Here is a 19,145-nt window from a genome sequence, read left to right as displayed (position 1 = left end):
ACATGATGACTGCCATAAATTGAACTAATTATGGCCTTATTAAATAAATAAAAAAAATCACTGGAATGTTTACCCTTGAAATCTTTCAGCATGAAACAATTTTAGGCTGGATGAATTATTGCTTTTTTGATAACATGTATGACGTACACTTATCCAGTAAGTGAGATAGTATTGTGTTTTAAGTCCTCAATTTAACTGAAGTACAAATTCATTGATGCAATTAAGTTTTAGAAAAATTACATGCGTAGATGTCATTTGGGAGCAGAAGCTAAAGTGCATTTTGCTATGTTTCTATTCATGCTTACATCATAAGACCATAGGACATAGGAGCAGAGATTAGGCCATTCAGCCCATCAAATCTGATCTACCATTAAGTCATAGTTAGAGTCAAAAAAAACTGCAGATCCTGTATCCAAGGTTGGCAAGCAGGAGGCTGGAAGAGCACAGCAAGCCAGGCAGCATCAGGAGATGGAGAATCAGAAGTTTCAAGTGTAACCCTTGTTCAGGGCGTCTTCAGGTCATGAAGAAGGGTTACACTTGAAACATTGACTTCTCCACCTCCTGAACCTGCCTGGCTTGCTGCCTTCTGCTTTTCTAATGCCATTAATCTTGGCTGATAATTTTCTCAACCTCATTCTCCCGCTTTCTCTCCATAACCTTTGATCCCCTTGCAGGGCTACCACAGCCTGATGAAGGGCTTAAGCCTGAAATGTTAACTCTCCTGCTCCTTGGATGCTGCCTGACCTGCTGTGCTTTTCCAGTGCCACACTTTTTGACTCTGATCTCCAGCATCTGCAGTCCTCACTTTCTCCTCCACAGCCTTCATTAGCAAGGAATTCCATAGATTCACCACTCTCTGGCTGAAGAAGTTTCTCCTAATGTCCATTCTAAAAGGTCTTCCCTTTACTCTAAGGCTCTGCCCTCAGGTCCTATTCTTTCCTACCAATGAAAACATTTTCCCAACATCTACTCAGTCCAGGCCATTTAGTATTCTGTATGTTTCAATTAGATTCCCCCATCATCCTTCAAAACTCCATTGAGTATAAACCCAGAGTCCTCAAACGTTCCACATATGTTAAGCTTTTCATTTCTGGGACCATTCTCGTGAACCTCCTCTGAACACATCCAGGGTGAGTATATCCTTCCTGAGATAAGGGGCCCAAAACTGCGCACAGTACTCCAAATGTAGCCTGAGCAGAGCCGTATAGAGCCTCAGAAGTACATCTCTGATTTTATATTTAAGTCCTCTCAAAATAAATGCCATCATTGCATTTGTGTTCTTATCTACTGACTCAACCTGCAAACTTACCTTGATTGAATCTTGGACTTGAACTGTCAAATCTCTACACTTCCAACTTCTGAATTTTCTCCCCACTTAGAAAATAATCCATATCTTTATTCTTCCTACCAAAGTGCATGACCTCACACTTTCCTGCATTGTTCTTTTGGTTGGGGGGGGGAGAAGTGCTTTAAATATTTGTCTGCTCTGTGGAATTTCTGGAATATTGTTCTCTTCAAAATTAATCACAAACCAGAGGCTACCTTTCAATAAATGATTTGTCTTCTTCGGAGATCAGTATTTTTCTTAATTTATTGAAGCTACATTGGGAAGTGACATCTCCTCATAGTTACCTTAGCCAAACAGTAGTACAAGCAGCAGTGACCCTGTCTGAAAGTGGTAATACAGTTCACACATATGAAGAATGGCTATTTGGGTACTGATACTTGTGCGTAGACATTTCTCAGGAAGATGGCCTGCTAGACAGGATGGGAAAGAAAAGGAAAGAACTCACACTTGTTCTAATAAGCAGTTAAGGTAGTAGAGAACCAATACTTTGTCTACTTATTATCCTGTATGTAAGAACTGTCACCAGTCATTCTTCAGGAGACTGAGACCATGATCAGATATACCTAATTAGAACAGAAATATAGCACTCATTGACCACGGGCTGCAGGCTTCATAGGACAGGATACAGTCAGGAGGTCTGACAACAAGCAAATTGAAAGGAAGGCAGAGGTATAGAAATATACCATTATCTGCAATAAAACAGAAGCCATAATACATTCACAGATGTGGGATTCTAATAGATCTAAATTACTTAACATTTACTTTACATAGTTTTTTTTGTGGGAGTATTTGAACACATGTTATCGCTTTGCCTCTAGCAAACATCTAATGGTTGATCAGTTCATATGTATGATTAAAGACAGGATAGAATTGTTTAGGGTACTTAAGTCTTGCAGTTCTGAAAATACTTTGCAGTTTTTGACCTACTCGTATTTCTTTTGTTACAACAACATAAACAATCATAGAAAATTTGAAGAAAACCTTTCTCCAGCACTTAAGAATGTGTGTCGTATTAAACCGTCAAACATCAAAAGCAGGGTTCTAAAAAAAAACCCGCAGGTCTTCACTTCAAGTGTCATATGCAGTACAACTTGAATGTTACATCATGAAGATGGTACATTTGTATAAAACATTTAACTAAGGTCTGATAGCTCAAGTGGACATTAAAGATCCTATGGCACAATTTAAAGAAATGCCGGTCAACAGAGTTCTTGTAGTAGTCATCCTCTAACTGTTTTTAATAGTATTCAAATACAGTTTTTAATCTCATGGACTACCTTATCCTGCATTGTACCATTACCACCAACAGGTGGTACTGGGGTATGCCAGGAGCAGTATCAGTACCACGCATCCCAAAGAAATGAGGTGCCAACCTGCTAAAGTGACAAAGTAGCATGTCAAACAATGGAAGGAGCATGCGACAGATAGAACTCAGCGAATGCACATCAATGGAGAAAACTTAAGCTGTGCATTCCTACCACAGCTGTGAATAGCGGTGGACAATGTGTCAATTAACATAAGGAGAAGGTTTCACAAATCTCCCCATCTCCAATGATGGGGGAGCCCAGCACATCACTTCAAAAGCCAAGGTGGGAATTATTTACAAGTGGATAATCTATCTTGGCTCCCCCTGAGGTCTATAGCATCAGAGATACCAATCGACAACTCACTCAATTCACTCCAAGGTATATCAACAAATGGATGAAAGCAATAGATACTGCAGAGGCAAAGGCAATGGGCCCGGTCATCATTTCGGTAATTCTGACAACAGCATGGAAGTCTTGTGCTTCAAAACTGGCAGTACTCCAAAACAAGCTGTTCCAGTGTGAAACAACACTGGCATTTACCTGGCAAAGTGAAAAATTTCCCAGGTGTGTCCTGTCCATAAAAAAAGCAGGATTCTGCCACCTGCAATGCTACCAGTCCCCTCTCAAAATGTCTGCCAAGTATTGAAAGGGATTGTCACCAGTGCTCTCAAGTGGCAAGTCACATTCAGAACCTACAGGCTTGTGCTGATAAGTGACATGCAACATTCCCACAACAAGTTTTGAGAAGATTTGTAGCTCAGGTTGAGGTTTTGGATGTAGGCTTCCTCGCTGAGCTGGAAGGTTCTTTTCCTGACGTTTTGTCATCCTACTAGGTAACATCTTCAGTGAGCCTCAGGCAAAGCACTGCTGAAAATTCCTGCTTTCTATTTATATGTTTGGGTTTCTTTGGGTTGATGATGTAATTTCCTGTGGTGATTTAATTTCCTGTGATGAAGTCACTTCCTGTTCCTTTACTCAGGGGGTGGTAGATGAGGTCTAACTCGATGTGTTTGTTGATAGAGTTCCAGTTGGAATGCCATGCCTCTAGGAATTCTTGTGCGTGTCTTTGTTTGGCTTGTCCTAGTTTGGATGTATTGTCCCAGTCGAAGTGGTGTCCTTCCTCATCCGTAAATGAGGTTATTAGTGAGAGAGGGTCATGTCTTTTTGTGGCGAGTTGGTGTTCATGTATCCTGGTGGCTAGTTTTCTGCCTTAGAATTATAATGCTCTTCCTTCACTGTTTGTTGATTGAAATCCTGGATTTCCCTTGTGAACAGCATTGTAGGTGGACCTAGATCAAATGGATGCCGCGGTTCAACAAGGTGTCTCATCATCATGTTATCAAAGGCAATTAGGCAACACAAATCTGGGTGGGAGGGTGAGTTGTGAGGGGTGTGCAGAGATACTTTGACAAGTTGAAGGAGTCAGATAAAACATGGCAGATGAAGTATAATGAGGATAAATGTGGTAGCAAAAACGGGAAGGCAGATTATTCCCTGAATGCTGATAGATTGGGAAATGGGGAGAAGCAATGATATCTGGGTGTCCTTGTACAACAGTCATTGAACATAAACATGTAGATGCAGCAGGTGATGAAAAAGACAATGTTAGGTTGGCCTTCATTGCAAGTGAATTCAAGTACAGGAGCGGAGATGTCTGGTTCCAATTATATAGGACTTTGGGTGAGAATGCACCTGGAGTATTATGTGCATTTTGATCTCCTTATCTGGGGAAAGATGTTCTGGCTATGGAAGAAATGCAGCAAAGATTTATCAGAGTGATTCCAGGGATGACTGGGCAGACATATGAAGAGATATTGGATTGATTAGGATTATATCTACTGGAAATTAGAAGAATGAGGGGTTATCTCACAGAAATCGATAAGATTCTAACAGGATGAGACAGGGTTCCCAATGACTGAGGAGTCAAAACTTTGAATGTTTGCAAGAAGGATTTAGAAATCGTTCTTAGGGTGAAACAGATCAAAGAGCATTGGAAGAAACCTGGAACAGAGTATTGAGTTGAATGATCAATTATGATCTTATTGAATGGTGCAACAGACTTGATAGTCTGACTGGCCTACTTTCTATGCTTGTTTTTATGTTTCTGAATTTAAATATGTGCAATGAATGTTGGCCTTATTAGCACTATCTGTATCCTATGAATGAATAGACATAATTACACCAAAAGCTAATTTGAACTGTAGTTATTTATAAATCAAATTTAAACTAATAGCATTTTATAGAAGTTCTGACAGCTAACAGCCAGGGAACTATAGACCGGTGAGCCTGACATCGGTGGTGGGCAAGTTGTTGGAGGGAATCCTGAGCGACAGGATTTACATGTATTTGGAAAGGCAAGGACTGATTAGGGATGGTCAACATGGCTTTGTGCGTGGGAAATCATGTCTCACAAACTTCATTGAGTATTTTGAAAAAATAACAAAGAGGACTGATGAGGGCAGAATGGTGGACATGATCTATATGGTCTTCAGTAAGGCTTTCGACAAGATTCCCCAGGGGAGACTGGTTAGCAAGGTTAGATCTTATGGAATACAGGGAGAACTAGCCATTTGGATACAGAACTGGCTCAAAAGTAGAAGACAGAACGTGGAGGATTGTTTTCAGACTGGCGGCCTGTGACCAGTGGAGTGCCACAAGGATCGGTGCTGGGTCCAATACTTTTCCTCATTTATATCAATGATTTGGTTATGAACATAGGAGGTATAGTTAGTAAGTTTGCAGGTGATACCAAAATTTGAGGTGTACTGGACAGCGAAGAAGATTACCTCAGATTACAACAGGATCTTGATCAGTTGGGCCAATGGGCTGAGGAGTGGCAGATGGAGTTTAATTTAGATAAATGCGAGGTGATGCATTTTTGGAAAGTAAATCTGAGCAGGACTTATATACTTAATCGTAAGGTCCTAGGGAGTGTTGCTGAACAAAGAGATTTGGAGTGCAGGTTCATAACTCTTTGAAAGTAGAGTCGCAGGTAGATAGGATAGTGAAGGTGGTGTTTGGTATGCTTTCCTTTGTTGGTCAGAGTATTGAGTACAGGAGTTGGGAGGTCATGTTGCGGCTGTACAGGACATTGGTTAGGCCACTTTTGGAATATCGCATGCAATTCTGGTCTCCTTCTTATTGGAATAATGTTATGAAACTTGAAATGGTTCAGAAAAGATTTAAGGATGTTGCCAGGGCTGGAGGATTTGAGCTATAGGGAGAGGCTGAATAGTTTGGGGCTGTTTTCCCTGGAGCGGAGGCTGAGGGGTAACCTTAAAGAAGTTTACAAAATCATGAGGGGCCTGGATAGGATGAATAGACAAAGTCTTTTCCCTGGGGTGGGGGAGTCTAGAACTAGAGGGCATAGGTTTAGGGTGAGTGGGGAAAAATATAAGAGAAACCTAAGGGGCAACCTTTTCACACAGAGGATGGTGCGTGTATGGAATGAGCTGCCAGAGGAAGTGGTGGAGGCTACTGTGTAAGATAAGGCTGCATGGTGTTAGAATAGGGTATTAGCATGGATAGAGGATTGGTTGACTGACAGGAAGCAAAGAGTGGGAATAAGTGAGTGCTATTCTAGCTGGCAATCAGTGACTAGTGGTGTGCCTTAGGGATCGGTGTTGGGATAGCAATTATTCACAATTTATATAGATGATTTGGACTTGGGGACCATATGTCATGTGTCAAAGTTTGCAGATGACACTAAGAGGAGTTGAAGAGCAAAGTGTGCAGAGGACTGTGAAACTTTGCAGAGGAATATAGATACACTGAGTGTTTGGGCAAAGCTCTGGCAGATGGAATACAATGTTAGTAAATGTGTAGTCATCCATTTTGGTAAGAGTAACAGCAAAATAGATTATTACTTGAATGGTTAAAAGTTGCAGCACGCTGCTATACAGAGAGACCTGGATGTCCTTGTGCACGAATCACAGAAGTTGGTCTGCAGGTATAACAGATAATTAAGAAGGCAAATGGAATTCTGACCTTCATTGCTGAAGGCATTGAGTTTAAAAGCAGAGAGGTATGTTGCAGTTGTACAGGGTGCTGGTGTGGCTACACCAGGAGTACTACATGCAGCTTTGGTCTCCTTACTTAAGAAAGGATATACTAGCACTGGAGGGGTTGCAGAGGAGGTTCACTAGGTCGATTCCTGATTTGAGGGTGTTGGTTTATGAGGAGAGGCTGAGTAAATTGGGATTATATTCATTGAAATTCAGAAGAATCAGGAGGGATCATATAGAAACATATAAAATTATGAAGAGAATTGGTAAAATAGAAATAAATAGGATGTTTCCACTAGTAGGTGAGACTAGGACAAAGGGCATGGCCTCAAAATCAGAGGAAGCAGGTTTAGAACTGAACTGAGAAGGAACTTCTTCATCCAGAGGGTTGTTAACCTATGGAATTCCTTGTCCAGGGAAGTAGTTGATGCTACTGCAGTAATTGGTTTTAAAACTAAGATAGATACTTTTTTGAAAAAAAACAAAGGAATTAAGGGATATGCTGAAAATGCAGGTGAGTGGAGCTGAGTCCATGAAAAGATTAGCTATGATCTTATTGAATGGTGGAGCAGGCTTGAAGGTCCGGATGACCTACTCCTGCTCCTAGTTCTTGTGTTCTTATGTTCTCAGGCATTGCTTAATTGGGAGCCATCGTAGGTCAGCGAGCAGTGACAGGTGAATTGGATCGATGTGAATTAGGACATGAACAGCAGAGGATTGAATGACCTCAAGTTTCTGGAGGGTGTGATGTTGGAAGCTGGCCAGGATAATGTAATACAATCATATTTGGAGGGAACAAATATATGAATGACGACAGCAGCATAATTCAAGCTATGGGAATGGTAGATTTGGGTGATGTTATGGAGATGGACAAAGACAGTTTTAGTAATGGTTTGGACCTGTGATAATTAACTCACTTTAGAATTAAATATGACATTGACATTGCCATTGCCAACAGTCTGGTTCAGAGTCAGGCCCTTGTCAGGGAGATAAATACATTTGGCAGCTGGGGAACAGAGTTTATGCTAAGTGAGAAGGCAATAAGAGAATTCAATCCCAGCCTGAAAGTGGGTTTTGAGGCATGGGTTTATGTAATAAAGCACATTTGTGTGGTGTGGCAACCCCATGAGATTCCTGCTTCTACCTGACGAACTTTGAGTGGGATAGCATTCTCACTCACTCAAACTTGTATGTTTGCTTTCTTTCTTCCTCATGGGGGTCTGTCATTCAAAACTGCAGAACATTCGAAGGGAGGTTTCTGTTGAGAGCTACCATCTTGCTTCTGTCAATCTTCCATTAAGTTGTCATCCCCATCCTCTAACCTCCATTTTGCTTTGTTAACATTGGCCCAGCATCCCTCATTGATCCGGGATTCCAGTGGGTGAATTGCCAGTGACTGTCTTTGAAGGTGTTCACGGCAGTGGAGAGCTGCTGGTTTTTGATTAATAGCACTCTGAAGGTAGAGGGTGGAAGGTGGACTATGGGTGGAATATCACCCTTGAGAGTCCTTAGTCTCAGAGAAGGTTTTCCACTGACCATTTAATTCAGCAGCCCTTCCTAGTGAAGGCGATGTAGAGCTCCCACCATTCTCCAGCCTACAAGCAAGGCACCCCTTTGACAATATTAATTCTGCCCAGTGGCTTCAGTCTTCCCAAAATTGAATTGGAGCAAATTATTGTTCATCTGGTCTTGATTGTCAGGCAAGCAATCGAGTAATTTCAGCACAGTGGAGGGAATGAAACAGATGGCAGGATGAATATTAAACAAGGCATAGAGGTTAGGAATGGATGGCTGCCAGGTCTACAATACTCTTACACTATCAGTGACCAGCTGTGGAAAGAGATCTTTTTGTTTGCAGACGTTCCAACAACCAAATAGAATCCCCTCAGCCGAGGTTTTGGCATGTTGTACCAACATAGAAAGACAGAAATAGAAACTAGGAGCAGAGAGAGGCCATTTGGCCCATTGAGCCTGAACTGCCATTCAATGTGGTCATGGTTAATCATCCAACTCATTACCCTGTCCCCAATTTCTCCTTATACCCTTTGATCCCACTAACCTTAAGAACTATATCCAACACCATCTTGAAAACATTCAATATTTTGGCTTCATCATTTTCACTGGCAGAGAATTCCACAGGCACATTACTCGGGTTGAAATAAATTTCTCCTCATCTCATTCCTAAATGGCCTACCCTCTATCCTTGGTCTGTGAATGCTGGTTTTAGACTCCCGGCTCATCAGGAGTATCTTGCATTTAACCTGTCCCGTCTTTAGTAGCATTTTATAGGTTTTTATGAGATAGAGTCACAGAGTCATAGAGATATACAGCACGGAAACAGATCCTTTGGTCTAACTTGTCCATGCCAACTAGATATCTCAAACCAATATAGTCCCACCTGACAGCACCTGGCCCATATTCCTCCAAACCCTTCCTATTCATATCTCCATCCAGATGCCTTTTAAATGTTGCAATTGTACTAGCCTCCACCACTTCCTCTGGCAGCTTATTCCATTGGCGTACCACCCTCTGCGTGAAAAAGTTGTCTCTTAGGTCTCTTTTATATCTTTCCCCTCTCACCCTAACCCTATGCCCTCTCGGTCTGGATTCCCCCACCCCAGGGAAGAGACTTTGTCTATTTATCCTATCTATGCTCCTCATGATTTTATAAACCTCTATAAGGTCACCTCCTTAGCCTCCAACACTCCAGGGAAAACAGTCCCAGCCTATCCAGCCTCTTCCTATACCTCAAATCCTCCAACCCTGGCAACATCCTCGTAAATCTTGTCTGAAGCCTTTCAAGTTTCACAACATCTTTCCAATAGAAAGGAGACCAGAATTGCACACAATATTCCAAAAGTGGCCTAACCAAAGTCCTGGATAGCTGCAACATGACTCCCAGCTCTGTACTCAATAGCCTGACCAATAAAGGAAAGCATACCAAATGTCTTCTTCACTATCCTATCTATCTGTGACTCCACTTTCAAGGAACTATGAACCTGCACTCCAAGGTCTCTTTGTTCGGCAACACTCCCTAGGACCATACCATTATGTGTATAAGTCCTGCTAAGATTTGCTTTCCCAAAATGCAGCACCTCGCATTTATCAAACTAAACTCCATCTGCCACTCCTCAGCCCATTGGTTCTTTTGATCAAGATCCTGTTGTAATCTGAGGTAATCTTCTTTGCTGACCACTACACCTCCAATTTAGGTGTCATCTGCAAACTTATTAACTATACCACTTATGCTCACATTTGTTCTAATTCTTCTAAACTCCAGCGAATATAGTCCAAATTGATTGAAGTACTCCTCATACATCAATGCTTCCACCCCAAGAATTAGTCTGGTAAACATTTACTGCATTCCCTTCAGAGCCAAATCAAGAGAGCAAAACTGTGCACAATACCCCAGACGTGCTCTAATCATGTCCATGTACATTTTGTAGGTTCTGTACTCAAATCCTTTTGCTGTGAAGGCCAACATAATATTTTCTGTCTTCATCACCTGCTACATCTGCATTCTTTTAGCAACTAGTATATAACAGCACTCAGGTTTCATTGTCCCTCCCCATTTCCCATCTATCACCATCCAGATGGTAATCTACCAACCTGTTTTTTGTTTCCGAAATGAAAACCTCACATTTATTCACATCTCTCTTTTGTACATTGACATGCCTTTTTTTTTTAAAACCAGTAGTAGGTTCTCCAAGATCTGATTTAATTACAAAGTCAAAAGAATTGAATTGACTCAATTTCTTTTATTTTAATTTCACTTTCCAATAACTGATAACCATTTGTTTTTCCTTTAATATTCATTGATTAGTCATTTCTTCTTTGCAGTTTCACATTTTCTCTCAAAGCCTAGAATCCTCCCATTATATGATGCTGCTCATTAACTTTCAGAAACTTCTAGCCACTCAATAAGTATTGCACATTATTTAACAACTGAGGTCCCTCGAGACTATTGTTTAGTCAAATGGAAACACAACATGAGACAATAACCACTTCCTGATAATTACGTGACCACAAGTGGAATTTAGTAAGCACCACAGGGGTCTCACCTATTGGTTAGAGAAGCAGTAAGTAACTCTTAGTGCTCTTCTCTGGGAACTTGATGCAATTACCAAGCACTTACCTTGACAGTGATGGGCTTACCACTTAATTAAGACACAAATGGGACAGGAATTCCACTATCAGGAGCTGCCAACAAGTCAGATACTGGCGGATCACCAGTACTGACATTACCCTGAGGCACAGTGGCCTCTGCCAGTGCATCTTACAGACCTGTAGGAAGGATTGCCTACAGATATCCGGAGGGTGAATGTAGACATGGGAGTGTCCAGCCAGCAAGGTTAATACAGGGGCTGGCAAGGACAGATTCTGGCATCTCACAGGGTCATTCTCCCCACTTCTAGATTCCTAACTTGAGCATTTGAACAAGGGAGGGACCCCGAATCTCTGCTGTGATAAGTTGCTGGAAAACCTGATTGGGTTTGCTGAGCGGCTGCTCACACCGTATGCCGGTCCCTGTCCCAAGCTGGTTGATAGCTGAGGTCCTTAGCATGTACTTAATTGCCTGAATGAACTTGTGGGGGGATATATATGAGATCCATCTCCCCTGCCCAGTGCTTGATCAATGCTGGGAAGGAGTTGATTAGATGGTGGGATCCCAGTGAAACAGTGCCTGCCCTGACCCCTGTCTCTGAACTTAGGCATTAAATTCAGTCTCAGATCTAAAACTTATTGACCCTTCACGTAATATCTATTCATGTGCGCATTCCAACAGGGATTGATGAATAACATTCTGGAACAAGAATCCCAGGTCAATTTTCCACCTTCAGACCCAAGGTAAGTACTAGCCTCCAACATTACCCCAGCTGACATTGTAAATAGTAAGGACCGGGGACATGGATTTCATTCCACTTCGGGCAGAAAATCTACCAGATTGTAGTGAGCCAATGCTATGTTTTAATCATAACTGACAATGTTGAATTGTCCCCAGAGCATTTGGTTCGGCATACAAACACATGAACACACTCCAAAGAAAAGAACAATAAATAATAAACAAAATGCTTCACCTCCTAAAGGTCGCGGTCCTTTAACTAAATATTTCAGAAAAGCTAATTGCAGATATCGGCAAACTATCTCATACAGGCTGAATTGTCTTTTAACTTTATGATTGAGCTGATTGATGTGGCAGAGAGATGAAGCTTTCGTTCTTAGATAATCCATTAGATTCACTGGGATACATAGACACAGATACAAAACTGATTTGCTACAGTTGAACTGCAGTAAGAATTGCTGAAAGCACCCCTTGTGAAATCATATACTTTAGCAAATGTCAGCAGCTCGCAAAACCGACAATTCGAGAAAAAAAACTGTAGTTTCATTGAGAAGTACAGAGCAGAGTAAATGTGACATTGCAGGCAGGTATCAATATCTATTGAGATGTGGACATTTTATTGTAACAGACAATGCCACTTTTTAAAAAACTTCTATAACTAGAAAATATGTCTAGTTTTGTAGAGAAACATGCCACGAGGCTGCTTTTATTTATGTGGTAGAATGATGGCATTTAGAATTGTAAACAGAAGTTCCTTATAGCTTTTGAACGGGTTACGGGTGCAATCTGAACATCTCAAGCTGTGCTTGCTAACTTCTGTCCGATTGATTTTAGTAAGTGATCTTTTCCCCCCCGGTGAATCTCTTCACTGTACAGTATTGTATAGTTCCAGTCCATTCAATAAAATACATTTCACTGTCAACCTCTTTAACGTCTAGGGCTGTAACAGATTTCTACTTCAAGAGTTACTGCATAGCAGAAATTATAGTAAGAGCTTACCCACATTACACACATCCAAATAAGTAACTGACAGCATTATATTCCACAAACTGATCGTAATCCTGGTGCAGAAGTTTTAAAGTTTTCTCTTGTTTGACTTTCTGAGATCAATGACCTATTCCAAGCAGTTTTGTCAGTGTATGACACTGAAAGCACACATACTGTAGCAGGAATGAGACTAAACTGAACCGAATCCTGTCGTTATTCCCAGCGTCTCCTGTCTCCAAAATTCAGACGAAACTAATGTTTTGTGAAGGGGCCCAATGACCAGGCCCAGACTGGCTGGAAACTATTTCCTGCCTCGAAGAAGTATATACATGTGCAAGTGAGTGAATGCATGAGAAAAAAGACGTAAGCCAGTAAAAGAATACAAAAGGGGAAGATAACGTAATGGCAAAATCCATAATGATTAAACTTATTGTGCACAGCTATTTGATTAAGATTTGTTTTTATTCTAAGCAGTTATAAAGGAGTGAATAATGTGTAAAATTCACCTCAGATTCAAACATTTGATTAAAAATAAAAACTGACTTTATCTTATCATGATAGTTGTGACATTTATTTATTTAATTAACATATTTGTTTAATTTTGAGTACAACAGAGGATAACATGCCTTATTACCTTTCCCGAGAATCCTCCAGAGCAATAGATAACCACCAACAATGTAAATTCGCAAGGGCAAACTCCATCTTGAGGATATTAGAATTGTGCTGACATAAAACACGCAGCAACAGAGCTTTCCAGTTTGACAGAGTGCCTGAATTGGATCACTATGACTGCCCACAGCTTATGTATCCAGATTTATGAAAAGACTTTCTCAAACCATCATCTGTTTATCTTTTTTCCCCATTTTTGACTCCCTTGAACAACTTCCTCTCTGTTTCTCCAAGCGACTTGCAGGCTGGGAACTTAGTGCACCATTTGGTATTGATTAAAAACAGACAAGTACCTTTGTAAAAGCCAGAACTGAGCGATTGCGGATCACAGGTTTTTTTTTTACTCTAATTAGCATGTGGTTCAGTAGCTGTGTGTAACTAAATAAGCACACTACCATTACATATCATATAAAAGGACACAACATGCACTTCCTAACATAAACTATTAGTTTTACATGCATACTATTCATAGTTTTGTTACTGTGATCATGGCTTTGATTTCTATTACATACCATGTAATGATGTCTTGGAATTAGAGCAATATAATATAATAAATAGTGCTGTTTTAAATTCAGAAATGTTACTATTACAAGAAACTGTGTGGCTCTGAATTCAACAGGATTGTCAAAGTTGTTGTAAAGCTACAGGAAACTATGAATAGTATCTTGTTCTGACTAAAGTGTTATCAGTTATAAGAGTAGAGAAATGTATAAGTAGAAAGCGCAAATATGCAAAGAAAGATTATTTAACAGCATATTAAGATTCTAGTTAAGTTTGGATTCAAATTATTCTTTTTTATTTCCCTTAATAATTTGTGAAATTCTCAACTCGAGTCAGTGATATCAGTCATAATATATTTTAGTCAATAGGCAGGCGTTACATAAAATGCAACATTAAAATAAATTTCACTGTTGATGATGATGATGACAAGGTGCATTTTAAAATATTGGTCTGTTTAAACATTTTTTTTAATGTGAACATTCTACTTGGTCATTTTACCATCAGATGAAATTCTTGATTATTCTCCCCCAAAAGATCAATCAAACTTATCAACTGCAGAGCTTCTCATAATGGGTGGGAGAAAGGCTTGACATGACACTGCACAGATGGCTTAGTGTTTACAGAAGATGCAAGTGACTTCTGGACTTTTAAGACAAAACAAAATTATCTCTCAGCTAAAGCCAGATCAATTGCAAAAAGGAAAAGCAAACATTTGAAAAATGATGTACAAATAAGCTTCATAAATACATATAAAAATGTAAATCTTCTTTTGTTTCAAAATGTAAATATTCATATATATGTATGAATCTATATTTGTATGTATAACAGGCTTATTAACTCATTGGAATGGATAGTTAATCAGTGGTCCAAGGTAATACCAACAGCATCGGTTTGATACCTGTTTTGGCTGAGATTGGTCCTCAGGATATCTGTTCACCCAACCTATAGGAGTAAACCACAGTGGTTTGCCATATTTCATTAAATAATTCTCAAAGATCTGCCTGCACACAACGAACTGAAAAAGATAAAGAAGCCAGTGTGTATTAACTGGTAGGCTTTTCAATTGCTTGTAGGGCCTGCAACCAGATTTTTCAAAATAATGTTACTGGATGGCATGCGAGTAGCCTCTGGAATCTGCGAAGATTTTCAATGTGAGGCTGCAGGGATTGCTGGAAAATACCTATCTCCAATTATAGGCTCATTAAGCTCCTTGAAAAGCTTTTTGATACACAGGTTCAGAAAATATTTACCAGGATGGTATTAGGACTGGAGGGTTTGAGTTATAAGGAGACGCTACATAGGCTTGGACTTTTCTCACTGTAGCACACGAGGATGAGGGATGACTTTATTGAAGTTTATAAAATCATGAGGGGCTTAGACAAGGTTAATAGCAGGTTTCAGATTGCAGATTTCAAGACTAGAGGCAGATTTTTAAGGTGAGAGGAGAAAGATTTAAAAAAGACAAGATGGGAATTTTTTTTTACACAGAGAGTGATTCGTGTGTGAATTGAACTTCCAGAGGAAGTGGTAGATGCAGATACAGTTACAATGTTTAAAAGACATTTGGATAAGTACATGAATAAGAAATGTTTGGAGAGATATGGGCCAAGTAAAATCAGGTGGGACTACTTTAGTTTGGGGTTATGGTCAACATGGACCAAAAGGTTTGTTTCAGTGCTATATGACTCTATCAAGAGCCAACCATACAGACATTTTTACTAAGCAACTTAGAAATCAAAAAGGGCATCAGGTTCACAAAATTAGCCTCAAAAACTCAATAGTCATCGAGAGCAAAAACTTCAACTTGCTGAAAAGATCTTTAAAAGGAATCTCTGGTTGAAACTAGTCTCACTGCATCCATCCCAGAGCCATCCTATTGCAAAGAAAAACTTGAGTTTTCATTTCTTTTGTGCTCGAACTCCTAGAGAAGCAAATATTTCTACGTCCTGCAGTAATTTTGTTAATCAGGACATATTTCTTATATCTCCAATCTAGAACAGTCCGCGAACCTCAGGTAAACTCTTCAACTTGTTTGAACAAGCAGGGGACTTGATTCTGTTTACAAATATTCAGTTATATCTTCACTCTATTCCCTCAGAAGCTGAGGTTCAGCCCCCGAGGCTGAATTCGATGGGGTCTGACCAACATGCTGTACAACTGAAACATTACTTCCTCCTATGTATATTTCAGCTCCTTTGAAATAAAGGCCAGCATTCCAGTAGGCGTTTTGATTCAATTAATCCCACATTTAAAAATGCATACAAGGGAATTCTGATTTGGTAACCGTGACTGAGGGATAGTGGAGCCTCGTTCTTGGCAGGAGAACAAGATAAAGAAAAAATTTCAATGAATATAACCAGGCTTAAAAGAACCTACTATGCTCTATTGCTGATGAGGAGAAAGGTATCTAAACAATTGTGCAGCAGGTTCCTAAAACCATTTGCTGGTGTCCTCTTCAAGGCACTTTCAGGCAGGGATCTGCATGATCAAATTCATGCCCACGAGCCACATTATCTCCCACGGTAAGCAACATCGGTTTGTGGAGGTTCAGTTATCACCATGTCAAACACAACATAGAAGACTAGGGTCAAGTGCTGGAAAATGGAATGAAAATGATTAGGTGGTTGTTTTGACAAGCACAGGGTTGGTTGGCTGAATTCTATGCTGTGGACCTCTATTACTCTTACACCTCAAGCTCAACAAAAGTTGGATATTTGGGACAGCATTCCAATAACATCCTGAGTTTGCTATTCTGTAGCTTCTGGACTGGTGTAGCTGAGAGAGGAAATTAAGCTCCAATGCAATTGAAGGATAAAATGTAACACATTTAAAAGCAATCTTGCACACACAGCTAGCCAGCTACAGATGGAGTCATGACCTAGGGTCCTACAAAGCTGATCCGTGCCTTCTTACTTTGGAAAGATTGCAATCTTTTTATTATCACATTCTCATTTAGGAATGGCTCCAAAATAAGAGATTGTCATCCTCAGTGCTTGATTCACATTGGAAACATTCATCTCTTTGCAGAGGCTTGATAGATGAAGTAATAAAGACTTGTATGCATACCAGTGTCCAGAAAGGAAGTGGATAGAGATTTAAAAAGGAAAATAAAACCAAAAAAGGGAAGCAATGAGACAAAATGGATTATTTTCTCAGAGCCAGCACATCTGAATGGGTCTTCTTTAAAATTTATGACATTAATAGACATATAAGAGGCAGAGATAACTGTTGTATGTGTATCTTACCTTTAAGGAGTCCATCTGCTGCGTGTATAACATGTAGCAACTCTGTTGAGCATTTTGTCTGTTACGGGTTTGCATGTTGCACAAGACATATCAACTGCAATGTCAGTTTCACAACTTACAATATGTTTTACAATGCCCTAATATGTGATTAATTATTTTAATTGGTATCACAGGATGAACAGAGGTGGAAACCAATGGCTGATGATGGCTATCCTGCTTGAAAAGTCAGCAAACGAGCTAATTCACAGGTGAAACTCATGGTTGATAGTATTAAATTGTGTTAAAGTTCATAATAAAACAATCCTCAATATTTTTGTTCATTTCAGTCATGAAGATTGTTGAAAGCACAGTTTACTGCAGGCACATTGATCCCTAACAAGAGGCCAATTTAACTCACTTGAGAAAGGCGAATGATCAGAGTGCGATCAATTGCTGAATTGATAGCAAGGAAAAGAAAGTCAGAGGCATATTGTCACAAACTCCACTAAAATCCCTGGTTTAAATGGGATGCAGTAGACCTCGTAACATAATTTAGCATATTCAAACAGCAGTCAAAGCTCTGGTTTCTAGATTTGGGTGTGTCCAATGCAGAGAAAGAAAGTTAGGATTTGTTTAGCAATTAGGGACAAAGTTCCACATAGAACAAACACGTCAGGATTAACAGCTGAAGAACTGAATAATCCCCAAAAAGTATAGACATTAGAATGCCATTTTAGTGTCAGATTGAACATCCATATGCATCAACAATCTTCTGTGTCAATTATACAGAGGCTGACAGAACTTGCATAAAATCTACTGAGCAGTTACAGAGAAAAGGTTTTGCATGATTTCTCAGATTGACATCTAGAAAACAGAATTGTTGTGCTGATCATTGACTCCATCCTCACGGAATCTTTTTGGAGAATTTTTGCAGACAACCTGAAGACTTATATTGTTGAAGAACTACTAAAAGATGGACATAAGTAGAATATGATTCTTGCAGATCAACTCACAGATCTGCAAAACTCGACAAGTGACAGAAAAATGCCCAGCTCTTAATTAGTTTTGCAAGGTATGCATGGTTAAAATTCACACAAACCAGGTTATAGTCCAACTGGTTTATTTGGAACCACTAGCTTTGGAAGTGCTACATCTTCATCAGGTGGTTATGAAGCAGCATTATAAGACACAGAATTTATGGCAAAAGATTATAGGGGCATGCAACTAAAATGATATGTTGAACAAACCTAGATTGTTAAGTCTTTCATCCTTTAGAATGGTTGCAGGTTTCGGTTCTTTAATATGTAAATCCCAGATCTTATTTTAAGTCACCTTATCCAGATAATTTAAGGCCTTATGACAAAAGGTGACATCTCAGCTCAGACAATGCCTTAAAGGTGTAAGATTAGAGTCTATCTGTATCCCAGTTTTGAGTCCGACTAGTTCTACTTCCAAAGTGGAATTTAAAAAATATTACATGGATTGACTGCCTGCAGCTTCTGTATTTTTTGAGAAAAATAGAAGATATCTGCAAATATAATTCTGCAAATACAAATTCACCCCATAGACTTATATGTGTGGGCACGTGCAAGAGAGAGAGATAGTGTGAGTATGTGCATGTGAGAGTGTGTGTGTATGTATGTGAGTATGAATGCACCTGAGGGAGTATGTGTAAGTTCAGTAAAGTATGTGTGTGAGTGTGATGGAGTATAAGCCTGTGAGAGGTTGTTGCATGGGTGAGTCCGGGGTGTGTGTGTGTATGTGTGCGCATATGAGAGAGGGTTTGCGTGAGTCTATGAGTATGTCAGTGTGTGTGTGTATGTATGTGACATGAACCTAAGGTCCCGGTTGAAGCCATCCCCATGAGTACCGAACTTCGCTATCAGTCTCTGCTCAGCCACTTTGCGTTGTTGCCTGTCTTGATGTCCTCCTTGGAGAATGGTCACCCAAAGGTCCAAGGCCGGATGTCTTTGACCACTGAAGTGTTTCCCAACTGGGAGAGAACACCTCTGTCTTTTGATTGATGTGTGGTGTCCATTCATCTGTTGTCGTAACGTCTGCTTGATCTCACCAATGTACCTAGTCTCAGGGCATCCTTGCCTGCAGCATATGAGATAGACAATGAAGGCTGAGTCAAACCTTAAGTTATCTTGAGAATGTGACTTAAAAGGAGTTCTGGGATTTACGTATTAAGGAACTGAAACCAGCAAACCCATTCTAAAAGATGAAAGGCTTAGCGGTCTAGGTTTGTTCAATATATCA

The 19,145-nt window shown here is 40.0% G+C and overlaps 1 protein-coding gene across 1 annotated transcript in view; it reads right to left on the bottom strand.

The window, feature by feature from the left end:
* The window catches only part of LOC122554972 (rho GTPase-activating protein 7-like), a 260,499-nt gene extending 243,476 nt beyond the window's left edge, over positions 1–17,023 (bottom strand). The window contains exon 1 of the mRNA XM_043700450.1: positions 16,905–17,023. The gene's annotated coding sequence lies outside the window, so the exon portion shown is untranslated. The remainder of the gene's footprint in view (positions 1–16,904) is intronic.
* Positions 17,024–19,145: the final 2,122 nt, after the last annotated feature.

The sequence above is a fragment of the Chiloscyllium plagiosum genome, chromosome 1 (assembly GCF_004010195.1).
Source record: "Chiloscyllium plagiosum isolate BGI_BamShark_2017 chromosome 1, ASM401019v2, whole genome shotgun sequence".
Classification (NCBI taxonomy): Eukaryota; Metazoa; Chordata; class Chondrichthyes; order Orectolobiformes; family Hemiscylliidae; genus Chiloscyllium; species Chiloscyllium plagiosum.
The sequence above is the reverse complement of the archived record's forward strand: the minus strand, read 5'-3'. Positions and strand labels throughout refer to the sequence as shown.